The 26,676-nt window shown below is 40.1% G+C and overlaps 2 long non-coding RNA genes across 2 annotated transcripts in view; one reads left to right on the forward strand and one right to left on the reverse strand.

Annotated features, from left to right (window-relative positions):
• Positions 1-17,770, reverse strand: part of LOC145546037 (uncharacterized) — a 99,577-nt gene extending 81,807 nt beyond the window's left edge. The window contains exons 1-2 of the long non-coding RNA XR_014082439.1: positions 17,311-17,770; positions 6,972-7,039 (exon numbers count right to left, since the gene is read on the reverse strand). This is a non-coding gene — a long non-coding RNA (uncharacterized LOC145546037). The remainder of the gene's footprint in view (positions 1-6,971; positions 7,040-17,310) is intronic.
• On the forward strand, positions 159-26,676 carry LOC145546036 (uncharacterized). The gene is made up of 3 exons (XR_014082438.1): positions 159-1,763; positions 23,227-25,379; positions 26,422-26,676. It is a non-coding gene; the product is annotated as an uncharacterized LOC145546036 (long non-coding RNA).

The following is a 26,676-nucleotide window of genomic DNA, read 5'->3' on the forward strand; positions in this document are numbered from 1 at the left end:
ATATTTGTTCTTTTATCCTCAGTTTCTTCAGGGCCATAAAGGTAAATGGGTGTCTTGTTATTCATAACAAGCTCTTTCCGATGTAGTCAGGTTTATGTTAATGAAGGTGACTTTTGAATTCCATCCCTGGTGATGGTTGCCAGGAGAATCAGCCAGGTGACTAAAGGGCTGGAATTTTCATTCCCACCCCCTGATTTCTGGGAAGGGGGAAGGGGTTTGAGATTGAACCAATTGCCATTCACCCATGACTGAGTTGATGATGGCTATGTAATGAAGCTGTCATAAAAACCCAAAAGGACAGTGTTTTGGCCTTTTTGGAGAGCTTCCACATTGGAGCCAGGCTTCATGAGGATATAAACTCCTTTGTTCAGGTCCTTCCCTAGCTCTCTCTTCTTCTGGTTATTGATTTATATCCTTTGACATCCTTTGTCATAAACTGCTAATCTGAGGGTAAATAAGTTTTCCTGAGTTCTGTGAGCTGTCCCAGCAAGTTAATAGAACCCAAGGAGGGGGTTGTGGGGACCTCTGATTTATACCCAGTCAATCAGGAGTACAGGTAACAATCTGGACTTTCAGTTGGCATCTTGAGTAAGGGAGGATTGTTGGAATCTAATTTGTAGCTGATCAGTCAGGAGCACAGGTAACAACCCAGGCTTGCAACTAATGTCTGAAGTGGAGACAAGTCTTGTGGGATTGAGCCTTTTATCTGTGGAATATGATTCTACCTCCAGGGAGATAGTTTCAGAATTGAGTTGAATCTCAGGCAACTTGCTTGTTGTTGTTCAGTCGCTAAGTCATGTCCAACTCTTTGTGAAACCATGAACTGCAGCACATCAGGCTTCCCTGTCCTTCACCATCTCCTGGAGCTTGCTCCAACTGATGTCCATTGAGTCACTGATGCCATTCAACCATCTCATCCTCTATCACTCCTTCTCCTCCTGCCTCCAATCTTTCCCAGCATTGGGGTCTTTTCCAGTGAGTCAGATCTTTGCATCAGATGGCTAAAGTATTGGAGCTCCAGCTTCAGCATCAGTCTTTCCAAAGAATGTTCCAGGTTGATTTCCTTTAGGATTGACTGGTTTTATCTCCTTGCTGTCCAAGGGACTCTCAAGAGTCTTCTCCAGGCATGCAGTTCGAAAGCATGAATTCTTCAGCACTGACAAAATGTGGCTACTGGAGAAGGGAATGGCAAACCACTTCAGTATTCTTGCCTTGAGAACCCCCTGAACAGTATGAAAAGTCAGACACCCTGCTGTTGTCCAAGAATTGCTTGTTGAGTTGGGGAAGCCTATACACACACATGAGCTTCCAGGGTAACACTAGTGGTAAAGAACCCACCTGTCAATGCAGGAGACATAAGAGAACACAGGTTCCATCCTTGGGTTGGGAAGATCCCTGGAGGAGGAAATGGCAACCCACTCCAGTATTCTTTCCTGGAGAATCCCATGGCTAGAGGAACCTGATGGGCTATGATCCACTGGGTCGCTAAGAGTTGGACACAAGTGACTTAGCACGCATGTGCACACACATATAAGGATGCACTTATACTCCTTTTCTCTCTTGGTTTCTTTAAATGATAAAATGATATAAAGTGATGGGGGGCGGTCCCAAGATGGTGGAGGAATAGGATGAGGAGACCACTTTCTCCCCCACAAATTCATCAAAAGTACATTTGAATGCTGAGCAACTTCACAAAACAACTTCTGAACACTGACGGAGGACATGAGGCACCCAGAAAGGCAGCCCATTCTCTTCGAAAGAAGGTAGGACAAAATATAAAAGACAAAAAGAGAGACAAAAGAGTTAGGGTGGAGACCCATCCCGGGGAGGGAGTCATGAAGGAGAAGTTTCCAAACACCAGGAAATTCTCTCACAGGGGGTCTGTGGGGAGTTTTTGAATCTCAGAGGGCAACATAATTGGGAGGGAAAAAGGGAAAAAAAAAAAAAACCCCACAGAATACACACCTAACCGCAGCTACTAGCAGAGAAGTAGCTCAGAGGCTTGCCTCCGCCACCAGCGAGAGTGGGGGTTGGACACGGAGGCGCAGGCTGCATGCTTAGGTTAAGGACCAGGCCTGAATGCCCTGAGGACAATCTGAGGGAGCTAACAAGAGATAGCAACCCAAACTGCGGAATGAATAGAGAGAAAAAAAATAGAGAACTTTCCTGTGAAACATTAAGGCACAGCCCGGCCTGCTCAAAGAACAAAGGATTGAGAGAATACCAAAGGAGAGCTAGCTGGCTGCCTACAGGCCCACCCCCCCACCCCACCCCCCACCGCGGGAGGCAGAGAGGTAAGTGTGTGACAACGAGAGCCAGAAGGTAAGGGGCTGCTGCAATCTCAGCCCCAGAGACCAGCATTCTCCACCAAACTGTGATCAGGCTTCCAGTTGCTAACCATGTTTTCCTGGGATCCTGGATGTTTGACATCACAGCCAGAGATCAGCTCCCCAGAGGAGACACACGGCACCCCTGAAACGGTGCTCTTGTGGCACAATTGGGAAACCAAGTGGCTGGGACCAGTGAGGCGATTAAGATGCACAGCCCACCTGGGACAGTGCGCTCACGAAGCACCTTATCACCTGAGCTGCGTGGGCCTGGAAAGGGCACAAAACGCACACCCAACCGAGTCTGTGCCTTTGCGGAGTACCCAAGAACTTGAGTGACTTAGACCAGGGAACTGCATGAAATGCAGGCCCCACTTTGGACAGTGCCCCTGCAGAGTACCCTGGAGCCTGAGCAGTGTAGACCTGGGAAGCACACACCTTCTTGAGCTGGGGAAAACCCAGTGTGGTCCATACACTGCAAGCACTCCCCACACATGCCAGTGATATTTGTTTGCAGTGTCCCTCCCTCCCCACAACACAACTGAACAAGTAAGCCTAAGTAAGTGACCACCTTTGCCCCCTTGTTTGAGGGTGGAAATTAGACACCAAAGAGACTTGCAAACAGAGGTAGCCAAAATAAAGAAGAGGGAACTGCTCTGGAAGTGACAGGTACTAAAAATTAAAACCCTGTAGTTAACATTGAGTCAGCATTGGAGGGGGCCTATAGACCTTGAGAAGCTGGAACAAGGAACTATTTGAAAAGGAACTGACCCCTAAGCTGGAACAAGGAACTATTTGAAAAGGAACTGACCCCACACTGCCCACAAGAGCTCCAGAGAAATTCTTAGATATATTTTTACTATTATCACTTTTTAATTTTTTTTTAATTTAAGTCCTTTATCACTCCTTTAAATTTCAATTTTGTAACCTACTAATACCTTGCAAAAAAATACCCTATTTTAAAACAAATTTCATATGTATATATTTTTTATAATTTTTGACATTGATTTTGGTTTGTATTTTTAATATTGTGTTTTTCAGAGTCTAACCTCTACTCTAGATTTTTAATCTTTATTTTTGGAATTTTTTTAAATCAATTTTGTACCTTTAAGAATCTAATCTTCAGTATCCATTTTCACTTAGGGGTGTGATTACTGGCTTGATTGCTCTCTCCCCGTTTGACTCTCCCTTTTCTCCCCCAGGTCACCTCTACCTCCTCCCTCCCCCTTCTCTTCTCTACTTAAGTCTGTGAATCTCTCTGGGTGTTTGGGCTATGGAGAACACTTAGGGAACTGATTACTGGCTAGACTGGCCTCTCCCATTTTTACTCCCCCTCTTCTCCTCCTATTTCAAATCCTAAAAGATGATGCTGTGAAAGGGCTGCACTCAATATGTCAGCAAATTTTGAGAATTCAGAAGCAGCCACAGGACTGGAAAAGGTCAGCCCAAAGAAAGGCAATGCCAAAGAATGCTCAAACTACCATACAATAGCATTCATCTCACATGCTAGTAAAGGAAAGCTCAAAATTCTCCAAGCCAGGCTTCAGCAATACATGAACTGTGAACTTCCAGATGTTCAAGCTAGTTTTTAAAAAGGCAGAGGAACCAGAGATCAAATTGCCAACATTTGCTAGATCATTGAAAAAGCAAGAGAGTTCCAGGAAAACATCTATTTCTGCTTTATTGACTATGCCAAAGCCTTTGACTGTGTGGATCACAATAAACTGTGGAAAATTCTGAAAGAAATGGGAATACCAGACTACCTGACCTGCCTCTTGAGAAATCTGTATGCAGATCAGTAAGCAACAGTTAGAACCGGACATGGAAGTACAGCCTGGTTCCAAATAGGAAAAGGAGTACGTCAAGGCTGTATTTTGTCACCCTGCTTATTTAACTTATATGCAGAGTACATCATGAGAAACACTGGGCTGGAAGAAGAACAAGCTGGAATCAATATTGCCGGGAGAAATATCAATAACCTCAGATATGCAGATGACACCACCCTTATGGCAGAAAGTGAAGAAGAACTAAAGAGCCTCTTGATGAAAGTGAAAGAGGAGAGTCAAAAAGTTGGCTTAAAGCTCAACATTCAGAAAACTAAGATCATGGCATCTGGTCCCATCATTTTATGGCAAATAGATAGGGAAACAGAGGAAACAGTGGCTGACTTTATTTTGGGGGGCTCCAAAATCACTGCAGATGGTGATTGCAGCCGTGAAATTAGAAGATGCTTATTCCTTGGAAGGAAAGTTATGACCAACCTAGACTGCACATTAAAAAGCAGAGACATTACTTTGTCAACAAAGGTCCCTCTAGCCCAGGCCATGGTTTTTCCAGTAGTCATGTATGGATGTGAGAGTTGGACTATAAAGAAAGCTGAGTGCCGAAGAATTGATGCTTTTGAACTGAGGTGTTGCAGAGAGTCCCTTGGACTGCAAAGAGATCCATCCAGTCCATCCTAAAGGAAACCAGTCCTTGGTGTTCATTGGAAGGGCTGATGTTGAGGCTGAAGCTCCAATACTTTGGCCACCTGATGCAAAGAGCTGACTCATTGGGAAAGACCCTGATGCTGGGGAAGATTGAGGGCAGGAGGAGAAGGGGACGACAGAGGATGAGATGGTTGGATGGCATTGCTGACTCGATGGCCATGAGTTTGGGTAAACTCCAGGAGTTGGTGATGGACAAGGAGGCCTGGCATGCTGCGGTTCATGGGGTCACAAGGAGTCGGACACGACTAAGCGACTGAACTAAACTTCTTCTCCTGGTTACCTCTATCTCCCTCCTCCCTCTTCTCTTCTCCATGTAAGTCTATGAACTTCTCTGGGTGTTCCTCGCCATAGAGAATTGTTTCACCATTAATCAAGATGTTGTATGACCTGTGCTGTATGGATGGAGAAGTATTGAGGCTACTGTAAGAATAAGACTGAGAGCCAGAGTCAGGAGGATTAACTTCAAAACTTGAGAACATCAGAGAACTTCTGATTCCAGGGAACATGAATAGACAAAAGCTCACAAAAAAGCCTCCACATCTACACTGAATCCAAGTTCCACCCAAGAGCCAACAAGTTCCAGAGCAAGACATACCATGCTAATTCCCAAGCAAATCAGGAACACAGCCCAAGCATTAAAAGACAGGCTGCCCAAAGCCATGCCAAACCCATAGACACTCCAAAACTCACTACTGGACACTTCATTGCCCTTCAGAGAGGAGATCATGCTCCACCCACCAGAAGGCAGACGAAAGCTCCCCTAACCAGGAAACCTTGACAAGCCACTAGCCCAACCCCACCGACAGGGAGCAGGAATTCATCCACAATAAAGAGGAACCATGAACTTCCAACCTACAGAAAGGGCACCCCAAACACAGCAATCTAAACAAAATGAAAAGGCAGAGAAATATTCAGCAGCTAAAGGAACATTATAAATGCCCACCAGACCAAACAAAAGGAGAGATGGGGAGTCTACCAGAAAAATAATTCAGAATAATGATAATAAAGATGATCCAAAATCTTGAAAACAAAATGAAGTTACATATAAATAGACTAGAGACAAGGATTGGGAAGATGCAAGAAATGTTTAACAAGGATCTAGAATAAATAAAAAAAACAGTCAATATATAATGAATAATGCAATAACTGAGATAAAAAAACACTCTGGAGGGAACCAACAGTAGAATAACAGGCAGAAGATAGGATAAGTGAGATGGAAGATAGAATGGTGGAAATAAATGAAGCAGAGAGGAAAAAAGAAAAAACAATTAGAAGAAATGAGGACAACCTCAGAGACCTCTAAGACAATGTTAAACACCCCAACATTTGAATCATAGAAGTCCCAGAAAAAGAAGACAAAAACAAAGGGCATGAGAAGATACTTGAGGAGAAAATAGTTGAAAACTTCCCTAAAATGGGGAAGGAAATATCCACTCAAGTGCAAGAAACCCAGAGAGTCCCAAACAGGATAAACCCAAGGCAAAACATCCCAAGATACATATTAATCAAACTAACAAAGATCCAACACAAAGAGTAAATATTAAAAGCAGAAAGGGAAATGTGAAAAATAACACACAAAGGGATCCCCATAAGGATAACAGCTGATCTTTCAATAGAAACTCTTCAGGCCAGAAGGGGATAGCAGGATATACTTAAAGTGATGAAAGAGAAAAACCTACAACCCAGATTACGGTACCCAGCAAGATTCTCATTCAAATATGAAGGATAAATCAAAAGCTTTACAGACAAGCAAAAGCTGAGAGAATTCAGCACCACCAAACCAGCTCTTCAAGAAATACTAAAGGATCCAGCACTCTTGCCTGGAAAATCCCATGGACGGAGGAGCCTGGTAGGCTGCAGTCCATGCGGTCACTAAGAGTCGGACACGACTGAGTGACTTCACTTTCACTTTTCACTTTCATCCATTGGAGAAGGAACTGGCAACCCACTCCAGTGTTCTTGCCTGGAGAATCCCAGGGACGGGGCAGCCTGGTGCGCTGCCATCTATGGGGTCGTACAGAGTTGGACACTACTGAAGCGACACAGCAGCAGCAGCAAAGGATCTTCTCTAGACAGGAAACACAGAAAAAGTTTATAAACTCAAACCGAAAACAACAAAGTAAATTGCAATGGGATCATACTTATCAATAATTACCTTAAAAGTAAATGCGTTGAATGCCTCAGCCAAAAGACAAAGACTGGACGAATGGATTCACATACAGACTGAAAGTGAAGGGTGGGAAAAAGTTATTTCATGCAAATGGAGACCCAAAGAAAGCAGGAGTAGCAATACTCATATCAGATAAAATAGACTTTGAAATAAAGGCCACGAAAAGAGACAAAGAATAACACTATATACTTATCAGAGGATCAATCCAAGAAAATATAACAATTATAAATATATATGCACCCAACAGAGGAGCACCTCAATACATAAGGCAAATACTAACAAATATGAAAGGAGAAATTAACAGTAATGCAATAATAGTGGGAGACTTTAATACCCTACTCACACATATGGCTAGATCAACTAAACAGAAGATTAGCAAGGAAACACAAACTTTAAATGATACAATGGACTAGTTAGACCTAATTGATATCTATAGGACATTTCACCCCAAATCAATGAATTTCACCTTTTTCTCGAGTACACATGGAACGTTCTCCAGGATAGATCACATCCTGGGCCGTAAGTCTAGCCTTGGTAAATTCAAAAAGATTGAAATCATTTCAAGCATCTTTTCTGATCACAGTGCATTAAGATTAGATGTCTGCTGCTGCTGCTACTAAGTCGCTTCAGTCATGTCCGACTCTGTGCAACCCCATAGACTGCAGCCCACCAGGCTCTACCGTCCCTGGGATTCTCCAGGCAAAAACACTGGAGTGGGTTGCCATTTCCTTTTCCAATGCATGAGAGTGAAAAGTGAAAGTGAAGTCACTCAGTCGTGTCCAACCTGTAGTGACCCCATGGACTGCAGCCCACCAGGCTCCCCCTTCCATGGGATTTTCCAGGCAAGAGTACTGGAGTGGGTTGCCATTGTCTTCTCCAATTAGATGTCTACTACAGGAAAAAAAAAACTATTAAAAATACAAACATATGGAGGCTAAACAACATGCTTCTTAATAACCAACAAATCACAGAAGAAATCAAAAAGGAAATAAAAATATGCATAGAAACAAATGAAAATGAAAACACCACAACCCAAAACCTATGGGATTCAGTAAAATCAGTGCTAAGAAGAAGGTTCATAGCAACACAAGCTTACCTCAAGAAACAAGAGAAAAATCAAATAAACAACCTAACTTTACACCTAAAGCAACTAGAAAAAAGAAGAAATGAAGAACCTCAGGGTTAGTATGAGGAAAGAAATCATAAAATTAGAGCAGAAATAAATGCTAAAGAAACAAAGGAGACTATGTCAAAAATCAACAAACCAAAAGCTGGTTCTTTGAGAAGATAAATAAAATAGACAAGCCATTAGTTAGACTCATCAAGAAAAATAGGGAGAAGGATCAAATCAACAAAATTAGAAGTGAAAATGGAGAGATCACAACAGACAACACAGAAATACAAAGGATCATAAGAGACTACCATCAACAACTATATGACAATAAAATGGAAAATTTGGAAAAATGGATGAATTCTTAGAAAAGTATAACCTTCCAAAACTGAACCAGGAAGAAATAGAAAATCTTAACAGACCCATCACAAGCACGGAAATCGAGAGTGTAATCAAAAGTCTTCCAACAAACAAAAGCTCAGGATCAGATGGATTCACAGCTAACTTCTACCAAAAATTTAGAGAAGAGTTAACGTCTATCTTACTCAAACTCTTCCAGAAAATTGCAGAGGAAGGTAAACTCCCAAACTCATTCTATGAGGCCATCATCACCCTAATACAAAAAACCTGACAAAGATGCCGCAAAAAAAAAGAACTACAAGCCAATATCACTGATAAACATAAAAGCAAAAATCCTCAACAAAATTCTAGCAAGCAGAATCCAACAACATATTAAAAGATTATATACATCATGACCAAGTGGGTTTTATCCCAGGGTTGCAAGGATTCTTCAATATTCACAAATCAATGTGATACACCACATTAACAAATTGAAAGATAAAAACCATATGATTATCTCAATAGATGCAGAGAAAGCCTTTGAGAAAACTCAGCACCCATCTATGATAAAAACCCTCCAGAAAGCAGTCATAGAAGGAACATACCTCAACATAATAAAAGCCATATATGATAAACCCACAGCAAACATTATCCTAAATGGTGCAAAATTGAAAGCATTTCCCCTAAAGTCAGAAATAAGACAAGGGTGCCCACTCTCACCACTACTATTCAACATAGTTTTGGAAGTTTTAGCCACAGCAATCAGAGCAGAAAAAGAAATAAAAGGAATCCAGATTGGGAAAGAAGAAGTAAAACTCTCACTGTTTGCAGATGACATGATCCTCTACATAGAAAACCTTGAAGACTCCACCAGAAAATTATTAGGGCTAATCAATGAATATAGTAAAGTTGAAGGATATAAAATCAACACACAGAAATCCCTTGCATTCCTATACATTAACAATGAGAAAACAGAAAGAGAAATTAAGGAAACAATTCCATTCACCATCTCAACGAAAAGAATAAAATACTTAGGAATATATCTACCTAAAGAAGCAAAAGACCTATATATAGAAAACTATAAAACACTGATGAAAGAAATCAAAGATGACACAAATAGATGGAGAAATATACCATGAGATCAATCAGAAGAATCAATATAGTGAAAATGAGTATACTACCCAAAGCAACCTATAGATTCAATGCAATTCTTATCAAGCTACCAACAGTATTTTTCAGAGAACTAGAAAAATAATTTCACAATTTGTATGGAAATACAAAAAGCCTCGAATAGTCAAAGCAATCGTGAGAAAGAAGAATGGAACTGGAGGAATCAACCTGCCTGACTTCAGACTATACTACAAAGCCAATCATCAAGACAATATGGTACTGGCACAAAGACAGAAATATAGATCAATGGAACAAAATAGAAAGCCCAGAGATAAATCCACACACCAATGGACAATTTATCTTTGACAAGGGAGGCAAATATATACAATGGAGAAAAAACAATCTCTTTAACAATTGGTGCTGGGAAAACTGGTCAACCACTTATAAAAGAATGAAGCTAGAACACTTTCTAACACCATTCACAAAAATAAACTCAAAATGGATTAAAGATCTAAATGTAAGACCAGAAACTATAAAACTCCTAGAGGAAAACGTAGACAATACACTCTCTGACATAAATTACAGCAAGATCCTCTATGATCCACCTCCCAGAGTAAAGGAAATAAAAGCGAAAATAAACAAATGGGACCTAATTAAACTTAAAAGCTTTTTCACAATGAAGGAGACTATAAGGAATGTGAAGGATATCCTTCAGAATGGGAGAAAATAATAGCAAATGAAGCAACTGACCAAGAATTAATCTCAAAAATATACAAGCATCTCAGGCAGCTCAACACCAGAAAATTAAATGACACAATCGTATAATGGGCCAAAGAACTAAACAGACATTTCTCCAAAGAAGACATACAGATGGCTAACAAATGCATGAAAAGATGCTCAACATCACTCATTATCAGAGAAATGCAAATCAAAACCACCATGAGGTATCCATCACACATCGGTCAGGATGGCTGCTATCAAAATGTCTACAAGCAATAAATGCCGGAGAGGGTGTGGAGAAAAGGGAACCCTATTACACTATTGGTGGGAATGCAAGCTAGTACAGCCACTATGGAGAATAGTGTGGAGATTCCTTAAGAAACTGGAAATAGAACTGCCATATGACCCAACAATCCCACTGCTGAGCATAAACACTGAGGAACGCAGAACTGAAAGAGACAAGTGTACCCCAGTGTTCATCGCAGCACTATTTACAATAGCTAGGACATGGAAGCAACCTAGATGTCCATCAGCAGATGAATGGATAAGAAGTTGTACATATACACAATGGAATATCACTCAGCAATTAAAAGAATGCATCTGAATCAGTTCTGATGAGGTAGATGAAACTGGAGCCTATTATACAAAGTGAAGTAAGTCAGAAAGAAAAACACCAATACAGTATGCTGCTGCTGCTGCTGCTAAGTCACTTTAGTCATGTCCGACTCTGTGCGACCCTATAGAAGCAAGCCCACCAGGCACCCCAGTCCCTGGGATTCTCCAGGTAAGAACACTGGAGTGGGTTGCCAGTTCCTTCTCCAATGCATGAAAGTGAAAAGTGAAAGTGAAATTGCTCAGTCGGGTCCAACTCTTCGAGACCCCATGGACTGCAGCCTACCAGGCTCCTCCGTCCATGGGATTTTCCAGGCAAGAGTACTGGAGTGGGGTGCCATTGCCTTCTCCACCAATACAGTATATTAACGTGTATATATATATGGAATTTAGAAAGATGGTAACGATGGCCCTATATGCATGACAGCAAAAGAGACACAGATATACAGAACAGACTTTTGGACTCTGTGGGAGAAGGCAAGTGGTGGGGGGGGGGGATGATTTGAGAGAATAAATAGAAACGTGCATAAATACTACCATATGTGAAATAGATGACCAGTCCAAATTTGATACATGAAACAGGGCACTCAAAGCTGGTACACTGGGACAACCCAGGGGGATGGAATGGGGAGGGAGGTGGGAGGGGCGTTTGGGATGGGGGACACATGTACACCCGTGGCTGATTCTTGTCAATGTATGGCAAAAAACACTACAATAATGTAAAGTAATTAGCCTCAAATTAAAACAAATAAATTTAAAATAAAATGATAATTTTAATAATATGGTGTTGGATGTGTAGTATATATAAATATAATTGTATAACATTATTTTGCCAACAAAGGTCTGTCTAGTCAAGTCTATGGTTTTTTCCAGTAGTCATGTATGAATGTGAGAGTTGGACTATAAAGAAAGCTGAGCACTGAAGAATTACTGCTTTTGAACTGTGGTGTTGGAGAAGACTCCTGAGAGTCCCTTGCAGTGCAAGGAGATTCAACCAGTCCATCCTAAAGGAGATCAGTCCTGAATATTCATTGAAAGGTCTAATGCTGAAGCTGAAACTCCAATAATTTGGCCACCTGAGTGAAGAAATGACTCATTGGAAAAGACCTTGATGCTGGGAATGATTGAAGGCAGGAGGAGAAGGGGATGACAGAGGATGAGATGGCTGGATGGCATCACCGACTCAATGGACATGAGTTTGAGAAAGATCCGGGTGTTGGTGATGAACAGGGAAGCCTGGTGTTCTACAGTCCACGGGGTCACAATGAGTAAGACACGACTGAGAGACTGAACTGAACTGAGTACAGCGAAAAAAATCTATAAAAGAATTAAAATATTACACTAGAAATTTTCACTTAATGCAAAAGAAAGCAGTAGGACTAATAAAGGAACAAAAAATACATGAGGCATATAGAAAATAACTTGCAAAACAGTATTAATACTACAGGTAAAGCAACCATGTCAATATCAACATTAAATGTAAATGAATTAAGCAATCTAATCAAAAGGTAGGCTTTGTCAGGTTGGATTAAAAAATACCAAGATCCAACTGTACACAGTCTACATGAGAATAATTCAGATTCAAAGATGAAAATGGTTGAAAACTAAAGTATGGAAAGTGATGTTCCCTCTAATAGGAAAGCTAATATTAATATCTAATATGGAATATGAGATAACATATAGATGATATAATATATATTATATATATATATATATAAAATATGGAATATCTGTTTCCATACAAACAACAAGAAAAAGAGAACTAGAATAGAGAAAGCTACTATAGGACTGTAGTAGTCATACTACATACAAAGGACATTTTATAAAGACAAAATTGTCAATCTATTGGGAAGATGTAATAACTGTAAATATGCACAAAGCAAAACAAAGAACCCCAAATATATGAAGCAAAAACTGACAGAATTGAAGAGAGAGGTAAACAATTCAACAATTATAACCCAAGATTTCAATGCAACTTTCATAATGGATGGAACAACTAGGCAGAAGACCAACGAAGTTATGGAACACTGGAACAACATCATAAACCAACTGGGGCTAAGAGACAACAATAGACCATGCTGCACAATAACCACAGAACAACTGAGGTGACAGATGCATGACTATTTGAATATACCAAAAACCACTGAATTGCATACTTCACACAGATTAATTCTATGGCATTTAAATTCTATGCCAATAAAGCCATGTAAAATTTTTTAAAGAATGACATCTTTAGAAGGATAAGAGATCTCACATTTATAATACAACAATTAAAAGTTATAAAAAGGATAATGAGATCTCAGAAATAAAAAGGTTTTGTTAATGTTAACAAAATTTTCCAAAGGTGGTCTAACTATCAGAATGGATATAAAGAGAAAACATATAAATGAAATATTTAGCCCAATAATTCTCTGATGCATAAGGACATCAAAGAATATGTGGATGAGGAGTCAGGAGACATAGAGGATGATCCATACCCATCTCACAGTAGTTCTGAAAGAAGAGCACAGAAAGACTTGAAGATGAAGAAACAAGAGAAAAACCCACCAGAATGAAAAGAAAGCCCAGAACTTCATATTCTAGTTCCACCAAGTATTGAGCAAGAGGAATTAACCAATATTTACATCTTCAGATACTGATATAAAGTAAATCCTAAAAGTCTTGAAAAACAAAATATATGTTATATACCAAAGACTGAAAAATCAGATTGACAACCAGTCTTTTAATTAGCAACACTGAATACAAAAGACACCAGAACATTTGTTTTTTCTCCATAAAGAAATGTAATTTTGAATCTATAGCTTTAAACCCAGTCTGTGTGCTCTGAATTTTATCTACCTTCTATAAAAGAATTACAGAACAAATGGTAAACCCAAGAATAAATCTAGTGTAAAAAGCAAGAAGTTCAGGAAATCTTTTCTTTCCCAATATGAAACATTTAAGTCCCCTGAGACCGCATTCCTAAGTCCAATTTGTTCACAGGTCCAACCAAGTTAGCACAGGTACCCAACTAACACAATCAGCTATATAGTACTGTACTGTAATAGGTTTATAATATGTTTCACACAAATAACATATAAAAAACAAACACAAGAAATAAAGCATTTTTAATCATATAATACAGTACCTTGCAAAGTACAGTAGTACAGTCTAACAGCTGGCATACAGGGGCTAGCATTGAGTGAATAGGCAAGAAGAGCTACTGCCTGGAGGAGAGAGAGGTGGTGGGAGATGGTAGAGCTGAAGGACCATCAGTCATAGGAGATGGAGGACCAGCTGCCATTTCACTCATGCCTGACATTAATGGCACAGGTATTGGGTTTCTTGCTGGAACCAGATGCATGTTCGCATCTTTGGAAGTTCCTAACTTGAAGGTACATAGGTATTATTATTATCATTATATGTAGGAGTATTATTATGTATTATCATATGTAGGAGCATCATTATTATTGTTATATGTAGGAATATTGCTGTATTATCAATTGCTTATTTGAGGCAATTCTTTATACAAAAATTTGACAAGGGGATTGTAAGAAAGGACAAACTACTGACCAATTTCATTTGTAACATATATGCAAAAGTTCCAATCAAAATGTTAGTAAACCAAATCCATTAATTTACAAATAAAACACTTTTTCTTTTTTTATCGTGGTAAAATATATAGAACATGAACTTGACTATCTTCAGTTCAGTTCAGTTGCTCAGTCGTGTCCGACTCTTTGCAACCCCATGAACCGCAGCACGCCAGGCCTCCCTGTCGATCACCAACTCCTGGAGTTCACTCAAACTCATGTCCATTGAGTCAGTGATGCCATCCAACCATCTCATCCTCTGTCATCCCCTTCTCCTCCTGCCCTCAATCTTTCCCAGCATCAGGGTCTTTTCCAATGAGTCAGCTCTTTGCACCAGGTGGCCAAAGTATTGGAGCTTCAGTATCTTAACTATTCTTAAATGTATAGTTCAATTGTATAAAGTACATTAATAGTGCTAGGCAAGCCCATCCCCACCATCCATCTCCAGAATGCTTCTCATTTTGCAAAAATAAATCTCTGTACACATGAAACAATAATTTCCCATGACTCTCTCCCTCCAAACTTTGGCAAGTACCATTCTACTTCCTCTCTTTTTCTCTCTCTCTTTTTAATCTCCCCTTTCCCCACAAAACTCAGACAATGGTAATTAGTGTCCTAAACTGTATTATTATGAGTTTGACTTTTTAAAAAATATTCTACATATAAGTAAAGTCTGGCAATATTTGAATTTCTGTGTCTGACTTAATTCACTCAGCATAATATTCTCCAGGTTTATTCATGTTGTTGCAACAGGCAGGATTTCTTTCTTTTTAAAAGCTGAATAAAATCTCATTGTATCAGTTCAGTTCAGTCACTCAGTCCTGTCTGACACTTTGTGATCCCATGGACTGCAGCACAACAGTCTTCCCTGTCTGAAACCAACTCACAGAGCTCAATCAAATTCATGTCCATCAAGTCGGTGATCCCATCCAACCATCTCACCCGCTGTCATCCTCTTCCCCTCCTGCCTTCAATCTCTCCCAGCATCAGGGTCTTTTCCAATGAGTCAGTTCTTTGCATCAGGTGGCCAAAATATTGAAGTTTCAGCTTCAGCATCAGTCTTTCCAATAAATACTCGGGTTTGATTTCCTTTAGGATTGACTTGTTGGATCTCCTTATAGTCTACAAGACTCTCGAGTCCTCTTCAACACCACAGTTCAAAAGCATCAATTCTTCAATGCTCACCTTTTTTTATAGTCCAACTCTCGAATCCATACATGACTACTGGAAAAACCATAGCTTTGACTAGACAGACCTATGTTGGCAAAGTAATGTCTCTGCCTTTTAATATGCTGTCTAGGTTGGTCGTAACTTTTCTTCCAAGGAGCAAGTGTCCTTTAATTTCATGGCTGCAGTCACCATCTGCAGTGATTTTGCAGCTCCCCAAAATAAAGTCTCTCAGTGTTTCCATTGTTTCTGCATCTATTTGCCATGAAGTGATGGGACTGGAAGCCATGATCTTCATTTTTTGAATGTTGAGTTTTAAGCCAGCTTTTTCACTATCCTCTTTCACTTTCATCAAGAGGCTCTTTAGTTCTTGTTTGCTTTCTGCCATGAGGGTGGTGTCATCTGCATATCTGAGGTTATCAATATTTCTCCTGGCAATCTTGATTCCAGCTTGTGCTTCATCCAGCCCAGTATTTTGCATGATGTATTCTGCATGTAAGTTGAATAAGCAGGGTGACAATATACAGTCTACACATACTTCTTTTCCTATTTGGAACCAGCCCATTGTTCCATGTCCATTTCTAGCTGTTGCTTATTGATCTGCATACAGATTTCTCAGGAGGCAGATCGGGTGGTCTGGTATTCCCATCTCTTGAAGAATTTTCCACAGTTTGTTGTGATCCACAGAGTTAAAGACTTTGGCATAGTCAATAAAGCAGAAGTAGATGCTTTTCTGGAACTCTCTTGCTTTTTCTATGATCCAATGGATGTTGGCAATTTGATCTCTGGTTCCTCTGCCTTTTCTAAATCCAGCTTGAACATCTGGAAGTTCAAGGTTCAAGTATTATTGAAGCCTCACTTGGAGAATTTTGAACATTACTTTGCTAGCATGTGAGATGAGTGCAATTGTGCAGTAGCTTGAGCATTCCTTGGCATTGTCTTTCTTTAAGATTGGAATGAAAACTGACCTTTTCCAGTCCTGTGCCCATGCCTGATTTTTCCAAGTTTGCTGGCATATTGAGTGTATCACTTTCACAACATCATCTTTTAGGATTTGAAATAGCTCAACTGGAATTCCATCACCTCCACTAGCTTTGTTCACAGTGATGCTTCCTAAGGCACACTTGGCATCGCACTCCAAGATGTCTGGTGCTAGGCTGGTGATCACACCATCATGGTTTTCTGGGTCATTAAGATATTTTTGTATAGGTCTGTATATTCTTGCCACCTCTTATTAATATCTCCTGTTTCTGTAAGGTCCATACCATTTCTGTCCTTATTGTGTCCATCTTTGCATGAAATGTTCCCTTGGTATCTCTAATTTTCTTGAAGAGATCTCTGGTTTGTCCCTTTCTATTGTTTTCCTCTGTTTCTTTGCATTGGTCACCGGGGAAGCCTTTCTTATCTCTCCTTGCTATTCTTTGAAACTCTGCATTCAGATAGGTATATCTTTCCTTTTCTCTTTTTCCTTTAGCTTCTCTTCTTTTCTCAGCTATTTGTAAAGTCTCCTCAGACAACCATCTTGCCTTTTTGTATTGCTTTTTCTTGGAGATGGTCTTGATCACTACCTCCTGTACAATGTCATGAACCTCTGTCCATAGTTCTTCAAGCACTCTGTCCGTCAGATCTAATCCCTTGAATCTTATTTGTAACTTCCACTGTAAAATCATAAGGGATTTGATTTAGGTCATACCTGAATGGTCTAGTGGAATATATGGAGCAAGATGGCGGAGTAGAAGGATATGCACTCATCTTCTCCTGCGTGAACTCCAAAATTGTAACTCTCTATCCATTGACAGGAGAATGTTGGATCCTAGCAAAAATAGATACCCCACATCCAAGGGCGAAGGAGATGGCCCAGTAAGATGGTAGGAGGGGCAAAAGCGTGTTTAGAATCAAACCTCATACCTGTCAAAGATGCTCAGAGGGCTCAGGAAAAACCTTGTGCTCACCAGAACCCAAAGATACCACAGAGACTGAGGCATACCTGCCTTTGAGTGTTTGAGTGTCTCATGTGGAGGCATGGGTCAGCAGTGGCCTGACACACTGGCAGGGGATCAAGATGCAGCAGACCTGGGTCACACTGCATGTGGCATAAGCCCTCTTCATAGAGGTCGACATTAACCCCACCATAGAGCCACTCAGCAGATGACGCATAAACTGCAGAACAATTATACCAAAGAAATTCTCACATTGTTAAGAAAGTTCTAGAACCTACAACAGATTTCCCAACCTGGAGATCTGGCAAGGGACTGAGAACTCCGAGGGAATTTGACCTTGAAGGCCAGTGGGATTTGATTATAGAATTTACACAGGACAGGAGAAACAGACTCTTGAAGGACACAAACAAAACCTTGTGCACAACCGGACCCGAGAGAAAGAAGCCCCACAAGGGACTGACCCAGACTTGCCTCTGAGTGTCCAGGAGCCTCCGGTGGAAGTGTGGGTTGAGAGTGGTGTCCTGAAGGATCACAGGCACTGAATACAATAGTGCATGCACAAGTCCTTTTGAAGGAGGTCACCATTATTTTCATTACCCCTACTATAGTTTGGTCTCAGGTAAAACCAAAGAAAGGGAACACAGGCCCGTGCATCAACAGAATTGGATTAAAGATTTACTGAGCATGGCCCCGCCCATGAAAACAAGACCCAATTCCTCCCACAGTCAATCTCTCCCATCAGGAAGCTTCCATAAACCTCTTATCCTTATCCATCAGAAGGCAGACAGAATAAAAATCACAATCACAGAAAACTAATCAAACTGATCACATGGACCACAGCCTTGTCTAATTCAATGAAACTATGAGCCATGCCATGTCGGGCAACCCAAGACAGACGGGTCATAGTGAAGACTTCTGACAAAACGTGGTCCACTGGAGAAGGGAATGGCAAACCACTTCAGTATTCTTGCCTTGAGAACCCCATGAACAGTATGAAAAGGAAAAAAGATACGACACTGAAAGATGAACTCCCCAGGTCAGTAGGTGCCTAATAAGCTACTGGAGAAGAGTGGGGAAATAACTCCAGAAAGAATGAAGAGATGGAGCCAAAGCAAAAACAACACCCAGTTGTGGATGTGACTGGTGATGGAAGTAAATTCTGATGCTGTAAAGAACAATATTGCACAGGAACCTGGCATGTTAGGTGCATGAATCAAGGTAAATTAGAAGTGGTCAAACAGGAGACGGCAAGAGTGAACATCAACATTTTAGGAACCACTAAACTAGAATGGACTGGAACGGGCAAATTTAATTCAGATGACCTTTGTATCTACTGCTATGAGCAAGAATCCCTTAGAAGAACTGAAGTAGCCCTCATAGTCAACAAAAGAGTCTGAAATGCAGTTCTGAAATGCAGTACTTGGGTGCAGTCTCAAAAATGACAGAATGATCTCTGTTCATTTCCAAAGCAAGCCATTCAATACCACAGTAATCCAAGTCTATGCCCCAACCAGTAATGCTGAAGAAGCTGAAGTTGAATGGTTCTATGAAGATCTACAAGACCTTCTAAAATTAGCACCCAAAAAAGGTGTCCTTTTCATCATAGGGGACTAGAATGCAAAAGTAGGAAGTCAACAGACACTGGGATAACAGGAAAGTTTGACCTTGGAGTACAAAATGAAGCAAGGCAAAGGTTAATAGAGTTTTGCCAAGAGAATGCACTGGTCATAGCAAACACCCTCTTCCAACAACACAAGAGATGACTCTACACAAGCACATCATCAGATGATCAATATCAAAGTCAGATTGATTATATTCTTTGGAGTCAAAGATGGAGAGGCTCTATACAGTCAGCAAAACCAAGACCAGGAATTAACTGTGGCTCAGATTATGAACTCCTTATTGCCAAACTCAGACTGAAATTGAAGAAAGTAGGGAAAACCACTAGACCATTCAGGTATGTGGGTATGTGTGTGCGTCTACACACACACATATGGGCTTCTCAGGTGGTACTAGTCAAAAAGAGAATAGCCTGCCAGGCTATTCTTGGAATTCTCCAGGCAAGAATACTGGAGTGGGTTGCCATACCCTCCTCCTCCAGGGGATCTTGTTGACCCAGGGATGGAATCAGGGTCTTTTACATCTCCTGCATTAGGGAAGCCCATAAAGTGAAAATGAAGTGACTCAGTTGTGTCCGACTCTTTACCACCCCATGGACTGTAGCCTACCAGGCTTCTCCATTCATGGGATTTTCCAGGCAAGAGTACCTGAGTGGGTTGCCATTTCCTTCTCCAGGGAGAAGTCCATATATATATATATACACATATATGCTTTGTCACTCAGTCGTGTCTGACTCTTTGTGACCACATGGACTGTAGCCCACCAGGCTCCTCTGTCCCTGGGGATTCTCCAGGTAAGAATACTGGAGTGGGTTGCCATGCTCTCCTCTAGGGGATCTTACCAATCCAGGGATTGAATCCAGGTCTCCCGCATTCAGGCGGATTCTTTACCTTCTGAGTCACCTAGGAAGCTCAGCTCTCTCTCTATATATATATATAATGTATATATATATATACATATATATGTCTAATGTTCTATTTATCCATTTGTCCTTCAGTAAATCTTCCCATTGTCTAAATAATTGGTGATGCAAAACATAAAAATAAAATATAGCATTTTATTTGAAAATCATAAGTAATTTCAACACTAGAGTTCTCAGAATGGAGTAGAAGTAAAGTACATATTTTTTTTTGATGTATATATGGAAGACTATATATACTGGACTTCAAGGAGATCAAACCAGTCAATCCTAAAGGAAATCAATCTGAATACTCATTGGAAAGACTGATACTGAAGCTGAAGCTCCAATACTTTGGCTACCTTATGTAAAGAGCTAACTCATTGTAAAGACCCTCATGCTGGGAAAGATTGAGGGCAGGAGGAGAAGGGGATGACAGAGGATGACATGGTTGGATGATATCACCAACTCAATGGACATGAGTTTGAGCAAGCTCAAGGAGATGGTGAAGGAAAGGGAAGCCTGGCAACCTGCAGTCCATGCAGGACTCCTGCAAATGACTGAGCATCTGAGCAATAATAAATAGATACTGATTAAATCAATGGATAATACAGAAATATAAGGATGTCTCTGGAAGTTTTCTAACTCTTCAATTAACCTATCCTCAGTTCCTAAAACTAAATTTTTTGATCTCCTCAGAGAAGTTCTAGGAAATTGTTCTAGAAATTGTTCTAGGAAGTTCTAGAAAATGTTCATTATGCAAACCACTCCCCTCTCAGACTGCTCCTCCCCACAGAACTGTGTATCACACTGTTACCCATAAGGAACTATAGACCCAGTGTCTAGAACTCATGGATATGTTGAAAGTAATTTTAAAAAATCTATTTTCTCCAAAAAAACACTGAAAAGTTGAGATTTTAGTATTTAAAAAGATATGGATATGGAATCATTTTCCTAACAACATGCCACATATTAACCTTTTTAACTGCTAAATATGGTATTTGAATTTAGTCACTTTGGGAAACAACTTATAGATTAATTTTTTTTTACTTAATCAGAATATCTGAGTCTTCATGATAATTACAAAGACATCATACCCGAGCATAAATTAAGATTTATTCAGAGCTAAATACTTTCACAATCAAAAATCACAAAAAACTTTCCAAAAGCATAAAATATATGTATATAGTAGTGTGAATGTGTATAAATACACTTGTTTTGACATAGGGACCTTTTAGAATACAAGTTGCCAGGACCTGCACAGGTCTTAGGACAGTCCCAGAAGTCATTTTTTTGATTCATGAGTCTGGGTGGAGGTCACCAACAACTGTTTCTTCATGAATGAGCCTTTTGGGACTCTTGCTCTGCTTCTGCTCTCTTGTTCTCTTGTCCCCTTCATTTTGGCCTGGGGAAAGTTGCCCATGACTTTTCTTCCCACTGGCTTGGGGCTAGTACATAGGGGCAAGTCGCTTGCTCCTTGTTCTCCTTCTTACAGCAAGCTATGTTCCATTTGTGTGGAAAGGAGTAGGAAGCTTTGTTTCAAACTCAGACTCACTCCTTTTCTAACCCAGTTTTACTAGCACTGAGGTAAATGCTATGTTTTAATTTCTAACATGCTGCTCTATCTATTTCTCAGTGAGTCTAAAATCCAAAGAGGAAAAGGGATGAAGGGTTAGGCTCCCTCAGTATCCTCAATAAATATTTTATTAAATGCTGAATATATCTATAAAATAGCTGGAATGTGATATACCAACTGCCAAACCACTAGAACAAAAATAATATGGAACAAAGAAAACTCAAGTATTCCAACAAAAGATGGAAAAATGCACAATAAGAAACCATAGAAAACAGGAGACACAAAACACAATGTCAGGAATAAAGCCAAACAGATCATTAATTACAATAAGTGCAATTGAGTTCAAATATATTTTTATATATGCCCACATGTGTATAGTTTATTAGATCTGCAATGAGAAGTTTAACTGTATTTTAGTGAGTGAAAATTTGTACTTGAAATCACATGAAAGTAAACAAGCAAATCCAAACCAACTATTAATCATTATCCTCAATACAGTTGCAAACCAGAAATTCAAAAGGATCAATCAACAAGTAACTGCAGTGAAAACTTATGGAAAAAAGGTATTATATACTAATTTTTTCCTTTAGGAAGGTAGCAATTGTATTGCATTTAAAGAGGTCTGGCAAAGAGAAGAAAAACTTAAAACTAGAGAATTATTTTACTATAGCTTCCCTAATATCAACCAACCTGTGCTGGTAAATACCAATCAGGGAATAAATCTGGAGAACTATCACAGGCTTTCAGTTCAAAGGAATTGTGGTTCCCAAGTCCTCAGAACTTAACACCAATTTCCCTAGCACGCAAACGACTTGATATGTAAAGCTATTTTGATATGTGTAATCTTTGTTGTTTTTCAGTCACTAAGTTGTGTCTGATTATTTGCTATCGCTTGGGCTGCAGCATATTAGGCTCCTCTGTCCTCCAATATCCCCTGGAGTTTGCTCGAATTCATGTCCATTGAGTTGATGTTGCTATGTAACCACCTCATCCTCTGCCACCCTCTAATCTAGTATCAGTCTTTTGCCATATGAAGTGCGTGGCATAGTGGAAGTCAAGGGATTTTAGAAACATCCTGGTTCTATCATATAATTCCAATATGTGACCTTGGGCAAATTATTTAGTTTCCTGCACCTCAGTTTCTACACTTCTAAGCGGTTTAGTAACAACTTTCCTTAAGCAGGAACAGTTTTTCCTAAAAGGTTTCATGAAAATTAAATGTGAGGGCTTCCCAGGTGGTGCTAGTGGTAAAGAACCTGCCTGTCAATGCAGGAGAGGTAGAGAGATGGGTTTAATCCTTGAGTCGGGAAGATCTCCTGGAGGAAGGCATGGCAACCTACTCTAGTATTCTTGCCTGGAGAAACCCATTGACAGAAGAGCCTGGCAGGCTACAGTCCACAGGGTCGCACAGAGTCAGACACAACTGAAGCGACTTAGCACACACGCATGCAACGTGTATGAATCAGGTAAGACAATACTTAACTCATAAGTGTACTGTATTCATTTGTTAGGGTTGTTAAAACAAAGTGCCACAAAATGGGTGGCTTAAGTAACAGACATTTATTGTCTTAACAGTTGGAGATCAAACCAGCCAATCCTAAAGTAAATCAACTCTGCATATTCATTGGAATATCCATTCATTGGAAGGACTGATTCTGAAGTTGAAGCTCAGAATACTTTGGCCACCTGATACGAAGAGCTGACTCATTGGAAAAGATCCTGATGCTGGGAAAGATTGAAGGCAAAAGGAGGAGGCTGGGAGCAGAGGATGAGATGGTTGGATAGCATCACTGACTCAATGGATATGAATTTGAGCAGACTCTGGGAGACAGTGAAGGACAGGGAAGCCTAGTGTGTTGCAATACATGGGGTCGCAAAGAGTCAGACAGAACTCAGCAACTGAAGAGCAATAGTTCTGGAGGCTAGGCATCTAAGTTTAAAGTGTCAGCAGAATTGGTTCCCTCTGAGGGCTATGAGGAAGAATGTTCCAAACCTTTCTTCCTGGCTTGCCGTTTTCTCTGTATCTTCCCTCTGTGCATATTTCTGCTTGCAAATTTCTCCTTTTTATAAAGATACCAGCCGTATTGGATGATGATATTGCTTTACCCTAATTACTTCCATAAAGTCCCTTTCTTGAAATAAGGTCACATTCTGAGGTACTGAGGCTTAACACTTCAATATGAATTTTGAAGGGACATAATTCAACCCATAACAAGTACCTTCTATTATTATTTTCTCCAAATGTTCCCAAGAAATGGAGGAAATTATTGTTTTAAGTCAAAACAGGCTACGGTATGAGAAAAGAATAGGAGATCTGATCTTCCTTTATTCATGATTTCACACTACTGAATAGTCTATAACCTATTATCTGATTAAATTATAATTGTTTCCAGAAAAAAAATGTTGGAGATGTGAGACTTTTGCATATGTGGAGCAATTTCCTCCCTTAATTTGTTCACCATCTCCCCTTCTGTCCACAAAACACTCTGCTTGGGATACCACAAAACCGAGGAAGGCCACTATAGATGAGAGTCCCTGCCTAGTGCAGAAACAGGCCATTTCTCTTGAGTCATCTTGGTAAAGGCTGGCCTTAATTCTATTTGTATATGGCTCAACCTCAAACACCAGCTATAGATGAGTACTTTAATTTAGGTTGGTAAGTGGCATTTGTGGTCATCCTCCCCAGGAGAAACCTGAAACGGCAGTTTCTGGCAAACAGACAACTATGAGTGTTTCTTGACTTACAAAGTTTTCCTTAGCAAGAGTGAATGAGTTCTCTCATAGGAGAAGATTAATTAAAAAATATGGGCTATATTAATATATGAAGAAGACTAAAGATGTATATCAAACCCTTTGTTTAGGAATATGTCTTTCCATTGGGGCAGCTTCTCAGCCACAAAATCACAGATAATTAAAATGTTGTTCCTTGGACAAAGTATCCATCCACTGTGAGAAAAAAACGGCAAGCCCTCATGCTATGGGTGATAAACTCTCTCCTTCTCTAAAACGGAGCTGAGAAATCCAGGGCAAAAATTGCACATTCATGCAATGAATTCAGACAGACTTAAATTTCAGATCTGCCTTGGTGGCCAACATATGAGCTGTCTGTATTTAGGGTAAAATCATTTCTTTTCCTTCTTTTTTTTGGCAAGAATACTGACTAGGATTATTTGCCTTGCATATTTTTAATATCTGAACCAACTTATACAGAATGTTTTTAAACAGATATGTATTTATCTTCAAAGACTAAAGCACTCACTCGTCTGGATAAAGGTGTAGTGGATCATTTAATTCTCAATCCCTACCGGTTAGTAAAGATTATGAAAATTTTCTTTATCCTGTTTTCACTTGGTTGGTAAAATAAGGAAATGTATGGAGACTTCTCCCTAAATGGGACCTCTCAGTATGAATGCCCTTGCAGTCTAGCTCACTGCACAGACACTGAACTACAAAAGCAATTTCCCAATAAAGTGTACCTCTTACATGTTATATAGATACAAGGAGAAAATTTCTGGAAAAAATACAGACCGGATTCACAGAGGCTCAGTTCTGAAGATAACACCATAATTTATCAGTTGTACCCTGGGGCAACTTGCTTAACCTGTCTGAACCTGCTTCCTCATTCTAAAATGGTGTTTGGGGGAATAGAAATGACTATGAATCCTCAAGAACCAATGCTGTAGTGAAAAAGAAGAGAAAATGCTATCCCTAAGGACAGATAGCTAGAGGTAGGTAAACTGGGAACTCTGCAGCTCAAAGAGGAATTTTGTGCAAAGGCCAAATGGGTGGGCCTTGGAGCAAGAAGGAAGGAAACTCTCATTTACTGGCACTGCTGTCTCCTAGAGATCATGACAGGCCCACTCCTGTAACAGCTCCCACTTGATTCTTACATTAACCTTAGGACAGGATATCATCATCTCCATCATGCAGAGGCTAAGTGAAGTTAAGTAAATTATCCAAAGCCACAGAACTTATAAGATGTGGAGCCAGGAATTACAATTGTCTGTCTGATTCCAAAACCCATTATTTTCCCTAACACCAAACTGTATTAAATAAGAATATCAATAATCATAATAACAATCTTGCTCCTGCAGTGTCCAGAAGGAAGTTGGACCTCTGTCCCTGGGTCAGCCTTCTTAGCACCGGCCCTGCCCTCTCCCCAGTGTCCACCCTGCTATCCGGTGTTGCTGCCTACTGCCAGATGTTCCTAACACTATGCTTCTCCCTCTCCCCAGCTTGACCTTTGGCCTCCCCAGACTCCTTCCCAGAGTTTCAATTTTGCCTTCACAGTTCTATCATTTCTGTTTGGCTGCCAACCAAGTCCCGATTCTCAGTTATCTCTAGAAAAAAAAAACTGAAAAAAAAGACTTTGAGCAGAGCAACAGTTCTTTATTCCATTCACTACATCCTCCTTAAAACCAGTTCCTTCAGGCAACCTTGCATGAGCACTCAAAACAGATTAGGGACCTCCGTTCAATTCCCCAAATCCTCCCTGCCTATTCCTGTCACAGCAGTGAGCAAGCTCTGTTAGGCCCGGCTAGTTAAGGTGCCTGTAAACCCCACCAGAGTGTGAGTTCTTGGGGCATAGTATGTATCTTACTCATCATCATCTCCCTAGCGCTTCCTAAGGCACTTCACACATAGGGAGTCCTCAATCAATACTTGTTGAGTAAAAGAGTAGATATTGCATAGATTTGAATGAGTCAGTGGACAGTCGGACAATTAAGCTCAAAAAACATTGTAATTATACATTATGCCTTATTCCCACAGATCCTTGATATGCTGACAAATGAAATTATTTTAAAATGGCTTTTGGTGATTATGTTTTAAATGGTTGAAAGGTAATAATCTCAATGGGAAGAGTATTTTGTGAATGTCAACAATCAAGAAGTTAGAAAGCTGAGTTCAAATTTTTCATCCAAAATTTATAACGTTCTGACTTTTGTGCCATGAAGCAAAAAAGAGTCTGGTTTGATTATGATAACGTCCTTACTCGAATTTGAATAAACGTCCAATTTGTTGTCA

This window comes from Giraffa tippelskirchi, chromosome 4 (genome assembly GCF_054371585.1).
Source record: "Giraffa tippelskirchi isolate mGirTip1 chromosome 4, T2T-mGirTip1v1.2.pri, whole genome shotgun sequence".
Lineage (NCBI taxonomy): Eukaryota > Metazoa > Chordata > Mammalia > Artiodactyla > Giraffidae > Giraffa > Giraffa tippelskirchi.